We start from the raw sequence: 19,867 nt of genomic DNA, 5'->3' as shown, positions 1-19,867 counted from the left end.
CGGAAAGGTTAACTTCGACCTTTCAAACTATTAGAGCAATAAGAACAGTATCAGACAGCCTGTCAAAATGTTATAACTGATAATGAGGAATTATTAGATGAGACATTTAAGATCTTAGAAAAGTTGATTTGTCATATTTTCGGGGCTCGTGATCCTTGGAGCGTCAATGAAGTTCGAATCCAACTGTTTTCAAAAATTTACCGGTCCGGAAAAAGAGGAAGATGATTTTGAAAAAAAAAACGTAATTTTAACTCATCAAGCCTACCGCCATGTAAAGCTGAATTATATCAGCATTTACTACGAGTTCGTTACGTAACAAAGTTTTGGAGAAATGCATATTTGAAACACCCAACATCAACATCATCACCATAAATGATGATAAATACGATTTCATCTGGTTTGTTGGGGAGCAATTACCTTCATTATTTGCCGACATTATTATTAAAGGTAAAAATTAAAAATAAAGTGTTAATCAATATCCTTGATGACAAAAGACGATGATGACAATAAAAACGACAGCAGTGATGAAGATGACGGTGATGATTCCTTCGTTTTGTGATACAATTTATTGATACAATATCTAACCTTAACTTTCATGTAACTATCCAAAATTATGTTTATTCTTGTACTTGAGATAAATGAATATCTTAATTTAGTATTTTGATACCGAGTTTTAATTTAGTATTTTGATACCGTATTAATCTACGAATTAATTTGATAGTTTTCAATCCTTTCCTCTGTAATTCGTTCGACAAATATTTCTAGACCAAGCGAAATGATACCACATCATTTTTCAGTTGTAGATCGGTCTAGTTAAAGGTTAACAATCAAATTACTGCTTGGCAAATTAATAATTACATAACATCATACAAAAATTTCAGCCATACTAAAATATTTCGAAAAAACTTTTTTTTCATTCAGAATTGGCACTTGGCATAGAACAACAATAAAAATGCCTGGCAATAATAAATTCATGTTACTAAAAGTGACCTTACCACTGAGAAGATTAATAGATGGCGCTCCAAGGAACTACGCGGAAGACACCTGCATGACTTGGAGCAACCCCACATAGATATAGACGCTTCGAATAAATGGCTTAAAGTAGGTTCACTTTTCCCCGAGACTGAAGGTTTTATGATAGCCATCCAAGAGCAAGTCATTAGTACAAGGAATTACAAAAATATATTATACTTAAAGATCCCACTATTCAGAACGACAAATGCAGGAAGTGTCACCGCGCAGCTGATACGATCCAACATATCACCAGTGATAAAATAACACTTTTACACGCCCTAACTTAGTTCAAACTGACTGCACCCATATACACAATCAAGTTGCCCGTATTGTTCATCAAAAGTTAGCCATAGAATGCAATCTTTTACCCCCTAAATTCGAATCATACTATCAATATAGTCCTAAACCGGTGCTGGAGAATCAGAGTCACAGATATACTACGATAGAGCAATTTTAACGGACAAGACAATTTTATTCATAATAATCGACCAGATTTATAACCATGATAGATAAACAGAAGAAACACACATACATTATTGACATAGCAGTCCCTAATACACACAACCTACAAAAGACAATAACCGAAAAAATACATAAATATACAGATGTAAAGGAAGAAATAATCAGAATTTGGAAGATGGAAAAGGTATATATTATGCCTCTGGTGCTCTCTAGCATGGGGGTAGTACCCACACACCTGCATCATTATTTACAACAAATTCAGTTACCTAAAAATACATACATGACAATGCAAAAAGCCACCATCCTAAATACGTGCCGAATAGTTCGGAAGTTCTTACAAGAAGATGCGAGTATTGAACCTAATCCCATAAATGGAACTCACTTGGCTTAGGCCAGTGGTTTTATAAAATTACCGACATTCTTATAATGTCGAGACAGACAAACAAAAGTGTGGCCGAAATAATAATAATAAAGAACTTTTTAAAATAGTTTAAAAAGTTAGATTTTTTACCTGTAACGCAACCACTACCGCCAGTCAGTTAGCCTGTATGATGACTGGGAGAGTGAAAGATATAGTATATCTAAAAATTGGTACCTACCTGAAATCCTTGTTTTTTCGACGTTGCTAGCTCTCGTACTAGAAGACCACTACAATCTGACTCGTTCGCGTATGATAAAAACATCCATTGCTGTTGTATGTACATTTGTACATCCATCGTGTGTAGCAGACAATATTTACCAGACTTATTTTGGAGCATCAGCAATTACTTTTATCAACAACTCTAAGGGAATCTTGGTGGCCTATAAGAGGACGCAATTTAGCTAAACGAGTTGTACACAAGTATATAAATTGCGCACGTATATGAGCTACTCCAATGAAAATACAAATCGGTAACTTACCTAATGAGAGGCTCGTATCAGGATATCCATTCTTACGCTGTGTTGTCCCTAATGCCGGGCCATTGCTCATGCTTAACCGCGTAGGAAGAGGAGCAAAACTGACCAAGTGTTATATCTATCTGTTTGTATGATTTGCGACTCGCGCCATACATTTGGAATTAGTCACAAGTATCTCAAGTAAACCTGGAAGGCGATAACACACAAAAACCTGATCAAATTGGCATGAGCACACGGAACCCCTAACATGAGGCATGTTACGCAACAGAACAAATGCCGTGAACCGTATGTGGGTCACTGACCACTGCTTTGGCATAGAGTTAAGTAATCACCCCAGGACCATTGGGTGGCCAGTTTAATTATTGCGAATTTTACAACTGTTTTTTGAGTAGGATTCGAGAATAAATTTTCGAATATGATTTTATTTTTTAAATTCATCTTTGTACCCATTTAATATACCTTTTTTATTTTTTGAGGGGGGAAAATCATCCGACGACTTCTCCGGAGGGAGTATCAGACTCTTACTGACTAAAAACCACCCCGTTCCTACTTCTGCTTTGAGCCGGAGCCCCGGTAACCTTTTACGTTATTCAACACCTTGTGGAGACGGCGGATGCGGCTCGGCAGAGGTACCCTTCGGCCCAGTTGGTGTTACTGGGGGACTTTAACGCTCATCACCAGGAGTGGCTGTTCCCATACCAGTGCACTGACCATGCTGGGAGGGAAATGCGTAAGCTTGCGCTAACGCTTGGCCTGACCCAGCTGGTCCAGGAGGCCACAAGGGTGCCCGATGTCGACTCGCACACTGCCAACTGCCTAGACCTTCTGCTGACAACTGATCCAGACAGCTACTCGGTGTCAGTATCTTCACCCTTGGGTAGCTCTGACCACTGTCTGGTGAAATCCGTATCCACGTACTCCCCACCGGATCCTTGTCCCAGAGGATCTCGGCGGATGTGGCGGTACAAGTCAGCAGATTGGGATGGGATGCGATCCTTTTTTGCATCCTATCCTTGGCGGCCTGTCTGCTTCTCTACTGAAGACCCGTCAGCTTGTGCGGATGCCATAACAGGGGTGTTGCGTCAGGGCATGGAATACTACATTCCATTCTCTGACGCGACATCTTTCGGTGGGACTCGTCCATGGTTCGATGCCGACTGCAGACGTGCTGAAGCGCGAAAGCATGCGGCATACTTGGCATGGGCGGATGCCAGGCGTCGTAAGGCTGACGACACTCTTCAGAGGAAGAGAGCCTATAACAGGGCTGCCAAGTCATGCAAAAAGGCATTACGGATGGCCCGGTTCAACCACATTGGCCGAATAGGGAACAAACTGGCTTCTTACCCAGCGGGTAGTAAAGCATTCTGGTCCCTGGCCAAGGCGGTTGAATCGAACTTCTGCCGCCCTTCACTCCCACCTCTCCTGGGGCCTAACGGGACGCTGGCACACACCGCGGTAGAGAAGGCAAACCTGTTTGCTTCTCTATTTGCGGAATCTTCACGTCTTGATACTGGTGGCGCTATACCTCCTTCTCTAAATAACGTATGCGAGACGAAAATGTCGAAAATTCGCATCCGACAGAAGGAGGTGTATAAGACGTTGCGTAATCTCGACGTGAACAAGGCCAGTGGCCCCGACGGAATCCCGGCCGTGGTTTTAAAAACCTGTGCGCCTGAGTTGTCTCCAACCCTGACACGCCTGTTTCGACTTTCCTTGGAGACTGGTCAAGTGCCGGTTGCATGGAAGCTGGCCAACGTGCAGCCTGTGCCCAAAAAAGGTAGTCGTGCCGACCCTAACAATTACCGACCAATCTCGGTCACGTCCATACTCTGTAAGAGTATGGAACGTGTACTCAACAACAGGCTCCTGGCATACCTTGAAGGTAACGACCTCCTCAGCCATCAGCAGTATGGGTTTCGCCGCAACCGATCCACTGGGGACCTTCTTGCGTATGCCACCCACATTTGGAGCGAGGCCATCGAGAAGCACGGGGAGGCAATAGCGGTCTCTCTCGATATATCGAAGGCCTTTGACAGGGTTTGGCACGACAGCCTTATCGGCAAGCTTCCTGCATATGGACTTCCCGCTGATCTGTGCAGATGGATTGCAGACTTCCTGAGGGATCGGTCAATTCGAGTAGTCATCGATGGCTGCTCGTCTGACCAATTTGGTATCAACGCCGGAGTCCCTCAGGGGTCAGTACTTTCAGCAACGCTCTTTTTGCTGCACATCAACGACCTGCTTAAGCCCGGTATCTTTGGGTATGCAGATGACAGCACAGTTGTTGAAAGGTATGTGTCCGATGCGCGGACTAGCGGAACACAGATCCGGTCTCTAAGAGAATCCATGGTCGAACGGTTGAACTCGTCCTTGAAGGCGGTCTCCGATTGGGGTGACGCCAACTTGGTCAAGTTCAACGCTACCAAAACCCAGGCGTGTCTATTCTCTGCCAAACGGAGTCAATTTCCGCTGGCTCCTACTTTCCGAAATGTATCCGTTCCAATATCGGATCACCTAGAGCTTCTTGGCGTAACTCTATCGCCAACGCTAAACTTCGGCTCTTATATAGAGTCGAAGGCGCATCTGGCTGGTAGGAAGTTGGGTATCCTCTCGAAGGTGAGACGGTACTTCACACCGAAACAACTGCTGAGCCTGTACCAAGCGCAGGTTCGGTCATGTATGGAGTACTGTTCTCACCTTTGGGACGGCTCGGCTAAATGCCAGCTAGATGCGCTCGAACACATTGAAAGGCGTGCCAAGAAGCTCATCAACGATGATGCGCTTGTGGAGGCCCGGCTTCAAAGCCTTGAACACAGGCGCAAGGTCGCAAGCCTTTCCGTTTTTTACCGGATACATTTCGGAGAGTGTGCGGGGGAATTGCACAACTTGATTCCCCTAGTCCTTTTCATCATCGAACCACAAGACAATCGGCGAGGCGTCACCGCTTCATGGTAGATATCCCACCAACTCGCACGAAGCGCTTCGCTTCAAGCTTCCTTGTGCGAACTGCTAGGGAGTGGAACTCCTTGCCGGAGTCTGTGTTTCCTGATGGGTATAACCTGGGTGTCTTCAAGGCCCGAGTGAATAGGTTGCTTATGGGCAGACGTGCTCCACCGTAGGCCGCATCATCACTTACCATCAGGTGAGATAGCGGTCAAACGTCGACCCATTAAATGTAAAAAAAAAAAAAAAAAAAAAAAAATACGTTGTCCGTAGCTCCGGATACCCATAATAATTATATAAGTCACCTATAAAAATACTCGATGATTTGATTTCATTTTCCGCCTATTAAATACAAACCCAAAACATGCAAGACAATATATTTTTCCGGCAATAACCGGCAATAATGGGGCTAATATTAAGGGCCAGGCCTCTCCAATATCTATTGTGTGTTAAATAAAAGGAAAACCATAAAAAGATGAGAATATCAATTCTTAGGAGGCGGGCGGTAGGAAACCTTATTCATTGAGGGTTTGGCCGTGCCGAGTTCTTTAACAACCGTGATTATTTTAGAAGAATCGATTTTATCGGCATTATTATTCTAAGTACCTAACCTACCTATATTGCACAAATTTTACGTGAAACCGTGTGGTGTTACGCAGTGTCGTGGGGTGCAGTCAGGGTAGAATCTATTTGTCACTATATACTTACTCCTTATGGTTTTCGTAGGTGTCACAAGAGCTGACTAAGGTAAATATTTGATAGAAACCGGGCAGCAGCGCTCTCTGTTAAACCTGAACCTTTGAATTGCAATTTCCCTCCATCTAACAAGCGTTTAGATTATGCTAACCCCACATAGGTAGTTAAATTACTCATATTATACGTTTTACAGTTTAACAATTTATTGTACTCCGACCTGTGGAAACGTTTATTTTCCTGAGAATTAGTTTAAGTTTGGCATCTCACCAGAGAAATGAGTGGGTGGTGTGGCTCTCAGCTTTCTTCATTTTAATCCTGCTTAGACTAGATTTTGATATCGCTAACGATATCACAAATTGTTATTTAATTGCTTTACTAAATATACAAAGAACGAGGTATTTTAATGGATTAAATTAACGTTAAGACATTCTGAGCAAACTATTCCATCTGTTAATAGTTTACGTTATATTTTGCGAAAGTACTCGAAACCTTTACGACGATTTAGAAGGTTGTTTAAGTGACTCGGTTCCGGTCAAATTGGTTTGACTTGCTCCAGTTGTTCGTTCAACCATACACTTCCCCATAGACGTCATGGCTAGGGGATAACTGTGTCGGTACTTTAAAAGTTGAAAGCAACCACTCAATGGATTGTTGGTATTGGTTACTGGAACGAGAGGATCCTGTCGTTCACTACTCTATAATGTAATTTATATCTTGTCTCTATTTGTTATTTGATTGACCAGATGTAGCAGTGCAGTATTTTTAAGACTGTCCTTATAATAATCTAGTTAGGCAAATCTTAGCACAATGTTTTGTAACAAACGTATAATCGAGAATTGCTCATAATGGTTTCTTAATAATTCCACTGAGATTACTCCTTTGATATTCCGCGGAAGTAGTTTCAAAATATAGGTACATTATTTCACGTAAGAAAACCGGTGTTTATAATTTATTACATAAGTTTCGGCAAATAACCGACGTGAACATACATGACATTTAAAATCTATATAAATATTCGTACATAAGACAAACAGACATTGAAAGTTAAATAAGCTAAAAGGGCAGCAAAGGGACAAGTTAGAGTCAATCGGTCGAATGTTTAGTTTATGAAGTGAATTGATGTTCTCTACAGAAACGGCCGTCATACACTGATCTTACCATGTCTACTGTCATATTAGCCTTAGTAGAAAAATCAAAGGTATGTAATACAAAGTAGACAAATAACTCGTAAGACACTGTCTGTCTTTTTTACTTTTTTCTTTTCATCTAACGTACCATTTGTCTAGGCCTTCAAACATTTGAAAGTAAGCACTAAAATACAAGGAAAATCTTTGGAAACAAAACTGAAAGGGTTCAGTATAAGCATCGCGAGTTATGACATGCCTAGTGAAGCGTGTTCCCTACAAAGGGTCAGACTTGTCTAAACCTCTGTGCCTAACTTCGATCAGCTACATACATTTTTCTTTGAAGGTCGTATTAAGATAGAAGTGGTATTACATCTTCAAAGGCAATCATTTCTCTTTTTTATGTCATCATACTCTTTACTGAATTACGTCTGTATGTCTAAGATAGACGGGTTGACAATGTACGGAAAGTTAAAAAGACAATCGGTCTAAGGAATCAATAGTAGATTATTTAGAAATCATAATATAGGTAGGTTTTGGTAGGATTGTGGCTGAGGATAACCGGTATTGAGTAAAATAAATTAGTATTACTTTAGTCTGTAGTCATGGTTCTCAGAAAGACAGATGCGCAATTTTAAATAAGGGTGCACGCACGGATATTTTAGGGAGTTCAGGTTGGATACCAACTAAATAGGCTGGACAGCTAGTAGGTACGAAACCAAGCCTTCCATAAAAAAGGCTCCGTGTTTTACAATTGCACATATTATCATGTAACTTTTAAATATATTTTTTTTTACATAAATTGCCAATATTTCCCTCGCTTATGTAGTTATCGATAGAATAATGATCAGCTCGAGTGACAATCAAATATAAACTTTTGTTGATCTGCTACCGCCTACGCAAACGATTTATTCAGAACAAACTAGAATTCTAGTTTTTTGTATTAAATTGTTCGTGTAGTAATAATTTGAAGTAATATTTCAATAGACATTTTGTATAACTATTGAAGAAACACTTTTATGCTTATTTATAGATACATTTATTGGCTAAGTACGTATTTCAAAGTACTTATGTAGTCTGGGGAGAATTTTCTAGAAGACGTACTTGAACTTTGGTTCTATAATATAATATCAGTTCTCATTATAAGTCTTAGTACCTCTGAGAATATCCTTTTGCTCGAATTTTTACGCAAATAATTGGGTATTTTGTAGTTAATTTAGCAGACGTGGATTCTTCCATCGTTTATTTCTAAGGAACGAAGGTCTTAATAACCACGTAACTCGGTCCCGTAGACCACAGCACTAATGACGGGGATTCAAGGAAAATTTACGTCCCTTACACGTTCCATAAATTCAGGGAAACAAATAATAGCTTGAATCTATTTTGGTATAGGTTTCCACCCTTATTGTCAACGCAACATAGATTCTTAGAATTTGAAAATGTAATAACTATTGTTTGATTTAGTATCAATGTCAAAGTCAAAGCATTTATTTCAATTAATCCTTAATTAGACACTCTTGAAACGGTACATTGAAATATCCGTCAGTCTGTCTGTCAGTGCTCGGTGCTCGTTCCAAAGTATAGGTTTGAATGGAGAAGAATGAACAAGAAACTCCATCGTATATTTTTTAGGTATATAGTTTAAGTTGGCTTTAGTATAGGTACCCTACACTGCACATAGCTACACCACTCGCCAACATTTATAGCGCATATCCATAGCACGCATCTGTAGCACGCATCTTTCGACGTAACGAACATAGATAATATGAAGAGTCATAATTTCATAAATATTGAAAAGTATATTTCGGTGAAGGCATAATATGATTGCTTTATCTTAAGAAAAATAAGTATCAAAGAAGTATTACATTATCATTCATATCCTGGAAAGAATACTGTTTCTTTACGGGTAACGACCTAGAATATTATTTAAACACATTCAAGGAATGAAAATACAAGTAAATGTGATTGAAATATGTTTTTCCTCTTTTTAGTCTGTGCTATTTCGAGACGTGACAGTCCGTGAAGAGTGTTTCGAGACATTTTTGAATAAGACATTGTAAGGATAAGTTTCTTCTAAGATGGAAGTACTTGGAATTAAATAAAGTGTAGATTGATTTCTCAGAAATATCATAATGGTGTAGGTATCAGTAATAGATTTAGAAAGTTGATTACCCAAAAAATACAACCGTGAAATCTCCCTTTCGACCTGATAAATAAATAAAAATTGCTTTTCTATCCGTAATGTAGGATGATGAAAATATTGGACTGTTATTATTCTTTTCTTTAGTAAAAATGGACGATATTTTGATACATAGTATTTTATGATGAAACATATCTAATGAACATTGAATGTATGTATTTGCTTAATCTAAGTAGTTGTATTCAATTATATCTCTCACGTTGTTTTAATTATTATGTTGTTGCTACTAGGAGCTATGGTTAGGATACAAACACCGCGTCATGTGTCGCGGAATGCTGCTCATGAATATAAGCCTCTAGCATGGCTTGAAACTAGTTGAGATCCTCGTCAATCAGTCGTACTTAGTACGCCTCACGCACGAAAATTATAATAAATCACGTTGTTTTAATTTAAATTACTTAGTACTATAATATCTCCCAATCAATATCGGTCATGGTTACGCAGGAGATAATTATTATAGTGCACAAGTGTGTGAGCAAAAACACACGTGCAATATGATAATTATGCATCTACATAAGTTTCAATTTCGATTTATTTCTCGTCTTCATCATATAATAAAATTGTTGTTGCTAAGTTGATTTCGAATAAGATGTTATTTAAGATTTCCTTAGAAAATATAACTTGCAAAGTTTTGTCGCTGCAGGACGATGAACTAATTAGTTAGTAAGTAAGTTTGCGATAGTCATGATTAAGTGTACAAGGACTTGTTTTACAAGTCTAGTTTAGGTCTTGGGAATGGTTGTTTTTGAAGTACCTGATGTAAAATTGTGAATATTTTGTTTTTGAGGGGGAAAAATCAACCGATGACTTTTCTCGCCTTGGGTGACGCGAGGAATGTCGAGACTCTTACTGTCTTATAACCACCCTGTTCCTACTCCTGTTCTTCGAGCCAGAGCCCCGGTATCTAGTTAGATAGTCCGCAGTTCCATCAGCCCTACATCAGGTCGGACATCTGTGGTGGTCTGACGTCTCTATAAGGTGCGCGCGGAACGCGACGCGCCGTACGCTCGGGTCTGGTTCTAGTCCAGTGCTTACCGCCCAAAGGCCCGTTTAGTATATTAATTTAAAATTTTCTTATTATTCTCTTTAACAAAGAACGTATTTTTTCTTAAAGGCCGACAAGCGCACTTGTCAGTCCTCTGCGGTTGTAGGTGTCTGCTCGTTTCCGCCTTTTCTATTAAAAACCCAATATACCACGAAAATATAATTATCGTATGAAAAGCTTTTTTTTATCTCTATAATTAGTTGACAAGGACAGAATCTTCTTCGAATTGTTTGTGCTTACAACGATAAAAAATACATATAAGTCCGATCATTATGCAGCAACCCTCAGGCACAGAACTCTTTTGTCGTAAGACTGATTCGCACTTGTTCGTAGTTTTAATTAAAACTGACTATAAATTAGTTCACTCGTCTAGTTAATATAAGGTCTACACCTTAATTTCAATTCCTTATTTATTAGTTGGCTTGGTAATTGCAAAGCTCGTTAAGTAATTGCAAAAGCGATTGCCGAGGAAGGGGTTTTCCAGATTGTGTAAAGTATTATTGGGAGTTTTTGCTCAAAACCAGCTCTAATTACATGAAATTTGTAACGTTATTGGTAAAAATGTGTAATGTTTTAATTATGTGCACATCTAACTCTAGCCCGTGAAGGAATAAAAGGCGTGAGGCTATAAGGAGCGTTTACTTTTAAATTACGTTTTATATACATAAGAAATAGATACACTTTTATATACCCGTCTTTTTCGTTTTTGTTTAGTAATCAATCCCGAGTCCCGATTGTTATCCTGTTTATTTCAAGTTACGTAACAAATATTAGAAACAAAATTCACTACAAGCTTAGATATTTTGCGATTAATTTACGATATTTACTTTATTATGACTAAGTAAATAAAATGAAGCCATGCTTAATTATGAAAGAATTTTAATAAGATTGTTATTTGATCACGAAAATATGCAAGGTTAGCAACGGATGTTATTATAATGTATGAGAATTAATAATTAATATTAATATTGAAAGATTCACGGTATTTATCTTACGAATATTAACATTGATTTCGATATAAGTAACATTTTCGGCAAAATAATAGAATTACGTTATCAGGGGTTTCCAACCCATTTCTGGTCAAGGACCACTTTTTTAAGGGGTGGTTTTTAGGCAGAAAGAGCCTGCCCCTCCCCCTTGACTCGCCTAAGACCGGAGAAGTGATTGAATGATCTCCCCTTAAAAAAAGCATATGAATTTTGGCTCCTATGTAGAGGAAGCTCACAATCCAACAGCAGTCAGCTTTGGGTTGTTTGTGCTGATTAAAAGTAGTATCACCTATATCAGTTTGGGACAGATTCCTTTCTCTGTGACGCGTATTACCTAGAAACGCGTACGTCCTACCTTTGACTTTTAGACAGCACATTATTATGTAAATTACTTTTATTGGTCGTGTCATGACAATGAATAGACTGAACAAGTATTTACATAAGTAAAAAGAACTGCAGCACAACAGACAATAAAACAACTAAGACATTATCTAAAGACTATTCTATTATTTCTATATACCTCTAGCAAACTTGGCGATCTCCGTTTCGCCGCCAATGAATTTCCCTGTTTTCTTGTTGAATTTTCTTTGCTATAAACCTTACGGAGCCCGAGACCTTCCCAACGAATGCAAAACCGTACATATCGGGTCGTCCGTCCTGGAGTTATAGCGTCAGGAAGAATATCCGACTTATTTTTATATTTTAGATTATTTTAGTTAATGTGTCGGTAACATCATCATCACATGACGAGCCTTATTAAGTAGCGTTGTACTGTAAAGCGTTTAAAAAATTATTGCACGTGTAACTAGATTTTTGCTTTTTTTAACCACCTTTAATAGTTTATTAAACCCACATTCTCTCTTACTTCACGATATTTCCTTGAGTTGTAATAAATTAATTGGTTCCCTCTTTATATTCCCACAACTATCCGGCACGTGTAAGCGTTGTGAGTGCATATTTTTATTCATTCTTGTTTATCAGATAAATAGTTTCTGGTTGAACAGACACGTGTAAACTTTTAATGATGCCTACATTATCTAACTTTACACATTTTCTAAGCAGGTATGCGTGCATATAAAAATGTGATTATCGTGTGCTGTTTTATATACCTCTGATATTAGTTAAGTTTCTGGATATTGTACTTTTATTGAACTTTGTCGTACTATTTTTTGACCTCATGTTTACTTGTCAAAGAAACGGTGTTTATTCCCATTATATATTTTTTTATTTATTTCTCTAAGAAATCTCATCACCCAGTGCTGAAAAAAAAAAATACAACGGTAATTAGGCTTACAAAAATGTTTAATATTGTACAGCGTGATATTTGTTTCTTTTTTCTGTAACTAAGATAAAATATAGTAAGTATCAATTATGACCGCCCTCATGGCAGTATTGATAAGTAGGAAAAAGGAAGTAAACCTCAATTCATGATACGTGATCTTTGATATAATCTATTTATAGTCCCCTCTTATCCCGGAAGGAGTAGGCAGCAGATTAGTGGTACATTCACTTTTCCTCAAATATGTTGCTAGCCCCCATTACAGTAATGGCTAAGCCAATGACCAAATATCGGAAAGAATCATTGACAGTAATCAAAGTACTCAATTACACGAGTGTGTTGACAGCTTTTACTTCTGTACTTAATAAAAAAAAAAAATTAGATTTATCTATGAACGTTTATGTGACGGAACACAGCATCGGTATTTTATTTATTAAAATCATATCCAAAATACATTTTTTTAACAGTAAGTCAAACTCAATCAATTTATAATACTAAAGTAAAAAGTAATCGAACTGTCTCAATAAAACTTTTTTTTTTAACAAAAAGCCTTGCCCCACCCTATGATTTTCTCTGGGTGCGTTTACAAACTTACAAAGTCACTTACATTCACACAAAGAGTGCGGAAATCGAACCCGCTACACATTGCCTAGCAGCCGGAAGCCCAGCCGCACCAACTGTGCAGTTAAAACTCTTATAACATAATTATCATTGCCATAAAATAGTTCACCTTACCGATAAATCGTAGCTAGATAGCGCTATTGTAGTTTTAAATCACTTCATTGAAATTCGTATTAACTTAGCTTCTTGAATTTTATCTTTGCCCTTCGGGCGTACCTACGCGTCGAGTCAAAGTCACAACAAGTCTTTATAGGCAACAAGGAGAATAAGGAGATGGCAATTTATCATAAATCAGGTGAAAAAACTGACTTCAAGAAAATTTACCTAAGTTGAAAAACTCAATACAACTTTCTCTTCGGCACCTCTAGATTCGAGCTTGAGTTCTAATAACTTACAAACGTTATAATGTTCAATATCAACGATGTGATTGATACTGTAATGGAGTTGTTAAAGACTTGCTTTTGCTGCTAAAATAAATTCGTGTTAGGTGCTACCTAAATTTTTTTTATTGAAACTTTATTTGACTAGGCCTAGGCGAATTTTTTACAAGGCAGTGTTATTAATGTACTGTGAGTTTAGAATTTTAACATAAGCTACGGAGAAATATATCAAATAATTATTTTAATAAAAAAACTATAAAATTAACTGAATAAAACGTTTTCAGTTCATAATAAAGTGATAACAATTTAATAACTTTTTGAAAATGAAATAAAAAGCTTACAATAAACGACAAAAAGTTTCGCGGTTGGTAGGATTTGAACCTACGCTCCCAGAGGGAATCTGATTTCTAGTCAGACGCCTTAACCGCTCGGCCACAACCGCTACACTGTGAGTGGCGAAATCGGTGACTGCTTGGTAACACTTGCATTTAAAAATTGATATAAATAGTATTAATGTTTACACTAAGCTACCTGTATACGCGGATTCCAAGCTTTTTACATGTTATTACGTTAATAAATATTATTTTTTATGAAGAATTTTGATTTGATATTTTTTTTAATGAGAGCTTGGTGTCATAGTGGCGCCCACCGTGGGACTAATTTTGAGTACATTCCCTTTTCCTCAAATATGTTGCTAGCCCGCATTATAGTAATGGCTAAGCCAATGACCAAATATCGGACAGAATCATTGACATTAATCAAAATACAATTACACGAGTGTGTTGACCGCTGTAATCTTTTACTTCTGTAAATACTTAATAAAAAAAAAATAGATTTATCTATGCACGTTTATGTGACGGAACACAGCATTGGTATTTTACTTATTATTATTATTTAAGTCAAACTCAATCAATTTATAATACTAAAGTAGAAAGTAATAATCGAACTGTCTCAATAAAACTTTTTTTTTAACAAAATATCCTTGCCCCACCCTATGATTTTCTCTAGGTCGTGGGTGCGTTTACAAACTTACAAGGTCACTTACATTCACACAAAGAGTGCGGAAATCGAACCCGCTACACATTTCCCGGCAATCGGATGCCCAGCCGCACCAACCGTACAGTCAAAACTGTTATAACGCAATTATCATTGCCATAAAATAGTTCTCCTTACCGATAAATCGTAGCTAGATGGCGCTATTGTAGTTTTAAATCACTTCATTGAAATTCGTATAACTTAGCTTCTCGAATTTTATCTTTACCCTTCGGGCGTACCTGCTAAAATAAATTCGTATTAGGTGCTACCTATTTTTTTTTATTATTGACACTTTATTTGACTAGGCCTAGGCGATTTTTTTACAAGGCAATGTATTGTGAGTTTAGAATTTTAACATAAGCTACAGACAAATATATCAAATTATAATTTTAATAAAAAACTATAAAATTAACTGAATAAAATGTTTTCAGTTCATAATAAAGTGATAACAACTTAATAACTTTTTGAAAATGAAATAAAAAGCTTATAATAAACGACAAAAAGTTTTCGCGGTCGGTAGGATTTGAACCTACGCTCCCAGAGGGAATCTGATTTCTAGTCAGACGCCTTAACCGCTCGGCCACAACCGCTACACTGTGAGTGGCGAAATTGGTGACTACTTGGTAACATTTAAATTTAAAAATTGATAAAAATTGTACTAATGTTTACACTAAATTACCTGTATGCGCGAATTCCAAGCTTTTTAGATGTTGGCACGTTAATAAATTTAAATTTTTGTGATAAATTTTGGTTTGGTATTTTTTAATGAGACCTTGTTGTCATAGTGGCGCCCAACATGGGACTAATTTTGAGTAAGGTAAAAAGTATAGGTTGGCAGTAGGCAGTAGAGTAGGATATTGACGGAATTGACAGAATTAATTGGTAAGTAAATATTACGTTGAATATGGGTCTCGTTATTCTTATCAAAACTACTAAAGAGAATTTATAAATTATGCTTTTAACAATCAAAACCCGAAACTAAAATGTATATTTTCTAGTTTTAAAATGGTTATTTCAATATTAAAACGGTTGGATATCCAAAACCTGTACAAGACACATTGAAAACATATAAAAGGCATAGTTTTAATATAAAAATGTATAAAACATTATAAAAAGTTAAGATAATAAGAAAATATTGACCTAATAAAAAAAATTTACAAAAGGCTACGCCGCGTAAGGATTCTCTGATGCTCGGTACCCGGTTGGTAATTTGTTGCGAGTGAAGCCTTAGTCACATAAAGCTTACCCAAAAATCCCACGTGTTCCGATTGGTGTGCACTTTACCCTAAAGCTATTGAAGCGCCATCTATCGGCACATACAACGATATTTTGACTAATATACTAACAAATGGCGTGATTGTTACATTTACAGCTTTTAATTTTTAGTTTTAGTATCCAAAAGTGAAAACAGAACCTTTTTACTAAGACATGACTGTCTATCTGTTTGCTAATCTGTCTGTTTGCCTTGTCAAGTAAATTGCTTATGTTTTAGTTTAAGGAGAATAAAACTTAGAATGTCTAAAATAATAATCTATTCGATTTCCTTGTCACCTAATTAACTTGTTCTAGTTTAAGGATAATAAAACTTACAATGTCTAAGATATTGAATTCATAGTAAAAGCCAGTTCATAATAAAGTGATAACATTTTAATAACTTCTTAAAAATGAATTAAAAAGCTTATAATAAACGACAAAAAGTTTCGCGGTCGGTAGGATTTGAACCTACGCTCCCAGAGGGAATCTGATTTCTAGTCAGACGCCTTAACCGCTCGGCCACAACCGCTACACTGTGAGTGGCGAAATTGGTGACTACTTGGTAACATTTAAATTTACAAATTGATAAAAATTGTACTAATGTTTACACTAAATTACCTGTATGCGCGAATTCCAAGCTTTTTAGATGTTGGCACGTTAATAAATTTAAATTTTTGTGATAAATTTTGGTTTGGTATTTTTTAATGAGACCTTGTTGTCATAGTGGCGCCCAACATGGGACTAATTTTGAGTAAGGTAAAAAGTATAGGTTGGCAGTAGGCAGTAGAGTAGGATATTGACGGAATTGACGAAATTAACTAGCAAGTAAATATTTAGTTGTATATTGGTGTTATTACCCATAAAAAAAATTATACATTATGCTTATAACAATCAAAACCCGAAACTAAAATGTATATATTCTGTAGTATAGTTTTAAAATGGTTCTTTTAATAATAAAAAGGTTGGATAGCTAAAACTGTACTAGACACATTAACAAAGATATAAAAGGCATAATTATATTATTAAAATGTTCAAAACATTACAAAAAGCTAAGATAATAAGAAAATATTGACATTATACTAAAAATTTACAAAAGGGTACGACGCGTAAGGATTCTCTGCTGCTCGGTACCCGGTTGGTAATTTGTTGCGAGTGAAGCCTTAGTCACTCGGCCACGACTGCTATGAGACAATGCAGCGAAATCGCCGACCACTTGATACCACCCTCAATTATGAAACAAAGGTTTAAACTGTTGTAAAGATTTTTTACATATTTCCATACGTGGTATAATACAAATAATTGTGTTTTAAATGGAAAACTATTATTTAGTCGATTTATATTTATGCAAAAAATTACGTATTCGCTAACTATAAAATTAGCTGGCTTAGGTTTCGGAAGACATCGTATATCCTAGTGAAAATGAAGAACATCTCCTCTTATCCTTGTTTCCTCCATTTCGGATTAATCCACTATGGTCGATTCAAATTCTTAAGTGTAATTATTGGCATACAGAATCTTAGTGGAATGACATTGTTTCAGCAGTTTCAATTTGACTCATTGTGGATTTCAAAGTGACAGAAATACAAAATGCACGCACGCATCCCATGCATTCCGTACGACGTAATCAGAACGCATCCCATGTAGGCATTGCTGATGATGCGGCCCATACGGTGCGGATCAGTGGACGCAGTAGTATGAATTTTTATTCAAGACAAATTAAAATTAGTTGCGTGCGATGCGTACGATGCGGGCCTATGGACGCGTACCTTTAGATACCATGTTACGCTGCACTCCGTGTTTCATGCCCTCACCCCTCTTTAACTCCTTATAGATTTTAGAGTAATCAAATTAGGTTAAAGTTAGTAAGGACGTGCCTGTGTGTAATTTATATTCAAGGTTTGTCAAAATGCTATTGTGGACATGCATATTTGTATTATTGCACATTCTGAAGTGAAGCTTTAGAAGTCATTCACCTTTGGAGATAACCGACTATAACGTAGGCACACTCCATGCAGCAGACGCACTTCCATAAAGCTTACCCAAAAATCCCACGTGTTTCGATTTGTGTGCACTTTACCTTAAAGCTATTGAAGCGCCATCTATCGGCACGTACAACGATATTTTGACTAATATACTAATAAATGGCGAGTATGTCACATTTACTTTTTTTTTCGGACTGGTATCCAAAAGGGAAAACAGATTTTTTTATTAAGACTGGACTGTCTGTCCGTTCACCAATCTGTCTGTTTGCCTTGTCAACTAAATTGCTTATGTTTTAGTTTAATGAGAATAAAACTTATAATACTTATCTAAAAAAAAAATGTATCCGATTTTTCTAGCTTGTGAGTAGCTACAAAGTTTGATATAATTTATTTTTGAATGACATTATCTGCCCATTATCATCATACATTAATCACACTCCATTTACAATAGTGGCGCCCAACGTGGGACCACTTTTATGTAAACCAAACATTCCATCTAGGGAACCCTGAAAATAAGCGAAACTCTTTATAAAATCCAAACAGGTATAAACAATATCATGCAACGATCGACATGGCATCCCTATCAGTGTGGTGAGGTGGTGAGCGATCGGGCACTGATAAGTGTTCCGATAGGAAAGAGAAAGCAATGCATAATTATCTTGCCTGTAGTTATGACTCTGTCCTGCACACTCTCATATAATCATATTCATACAGTCTCGTGATTCCCCCTTCCCAAATATGATTCGGTGTCTCGCTCATATACCTGTGATTGGATATATCAATACACGTGGTATCTGTGGGACGCTGAATTCACGTTGCATGATACACTTTTGCAGACTCGGTAGCGTGGAAGGTTTTTGATATTAGTATATAGCCATAGCACCGTCGCCTAATACATATAGTTTTTATATCATATTTTTAATGAAAGTATTATTAAAAGTCTAGAAAAATAACAAAAAGTTTAGTAGCACTCTTCGATACCTGATTTGACGCCGATTTTTGCGTATTTCAGCTAACTTTTGAAAAGTATTGATACCTGTAGCTGCTGATAGCTGGCTGGTGTTAAGCTTCCTTAGAGGGTGTTAAGGTCCAAAGTAGATTAATATTTTGAAATGAAACATATATTCCTGAAAGCAAATAATGGGTTCATTTTGTTTTTAGTCAACCTATAATTTTCTTTTGTCCATCTTCCTATGGCTTTAGTACCCTTATTGGAAGAGTTTAAGATGATAAGTAAATTGAAATATGCTTAGATTACCTAGAAATCAGGGTTTATATGTTGGCGATTGTATCAAGTGATAGCCAATTTCGATGCATTGTGCATAGCAGCTGTGGCCGAGCGGTTAAGGCGTCTGACTAGAAATCAGATTCCCTCTGGGAGCGCAGGTTCAAATCCTGCCGGCTGCGTCTCTTTTTACATCATACGACATATTTTTACAATTTTTTTGAATGTTTTATAAGTATTTGTTGCAATACCATTCATGTTGGCCTTCTTTTTGAAGAATATATTCAAAATTTAACTTCAAAAGTGAAAATAACTTAAAATTGCAATAAAATAATGGTATGACTGTAAGTAAGTAGTGCTTGATGCTAAAGATTCATTTTCACTTAAACATATTTCTTTACTCCATTTCTGTAATAAGAAGTAGATTAATTTTTGAAAATGAGACGTAAGGTACACAGTATTAGAATTCAAATTGAATTCTCTTCCATATGCACCTCATTTGGCGAGTCGCAGGACCGCAGCGAGTGATACGCATCTAAATTGAAAACGTATCGGCCTGCGGTGCGCTCGATTGCTAGTATGACCGTCAAACTTCACGATAATTATAAAAGGCGTGTATATTTACTGATTGAATGGTTCATGAAGGCCAACCATAAATGGTTAGTTATTTTGTGATATAAACTAAAAATTCACTGAAAAGATGAAAGGATTATGTTGTTAA

The 19,867-nt window shown here is 37.0% G+C and overlaps 1 protein-coding gene and 4 non-coding genes across 5 annotated transcripts in view; 2 read left to right on the top strand and 3 right to left on the bottom strand.

Annotated features, from left to right (window-relative positions):
• LOC118266313 (calaxin-like) overlaps nt 1-19,867 on the top strand; it is a 53,444-nt gene that overhangs the window by 24,064 nt on the left and 9,513 nt on the right. The gene's annotated exons all lie outside the window — the stretch shown is intronic.
• On the bottom strand, nt 14,011-14,092 carry Trnas-aga (transfer RNA serine (anticodon AGA)). The gene has a single exon. It is a non-coding gene; the product is annotated as a tRNA-Ser (tRNA).
• On the bottom strand, nt 15,194-15,275 carry Trnas-aga (transfer RNA serine (anticodon AGA)). Its single transcript has one exon. It is a non-coding gene; the product is annotated as a tRNA-Ser (tRNA).
• Nucleotides 16,387-16,468, bottom strand: Trnas-aga (transfer RNA serine (anticodon AGA)). Its single transcript has one exon. It is a non-coding gene; the product is annotated as a tRNA-Ser (tRNA).
• Trnas-aga (transfer RNA serine (anticodon AGA)) lies at nt 19,247-19,328 on the top strand. The gene has a single exon. It is a non-coding gene; the product is annotated as a tRNA-Ser (tRNA).

This window comes from Spodoptera frugiperda, chromosome 25 (genome assembly GCF_023101765.2).
Source record: "Spodoptera frugiperda isolate SF20-4 chromosome 25, AGI-APGP_CSIRO_Sfru_2.0, whole genome shotgun sequence".
NCBI lineage: Eukaryota > Metazoa > Arthropoda > Insecta > Lepidoptera > Noctuidae > Spodoptera > Spodoptera frugiperda.
This window is presented reverse-complemented; position numbering and strand designations above follow the sequence as displayed.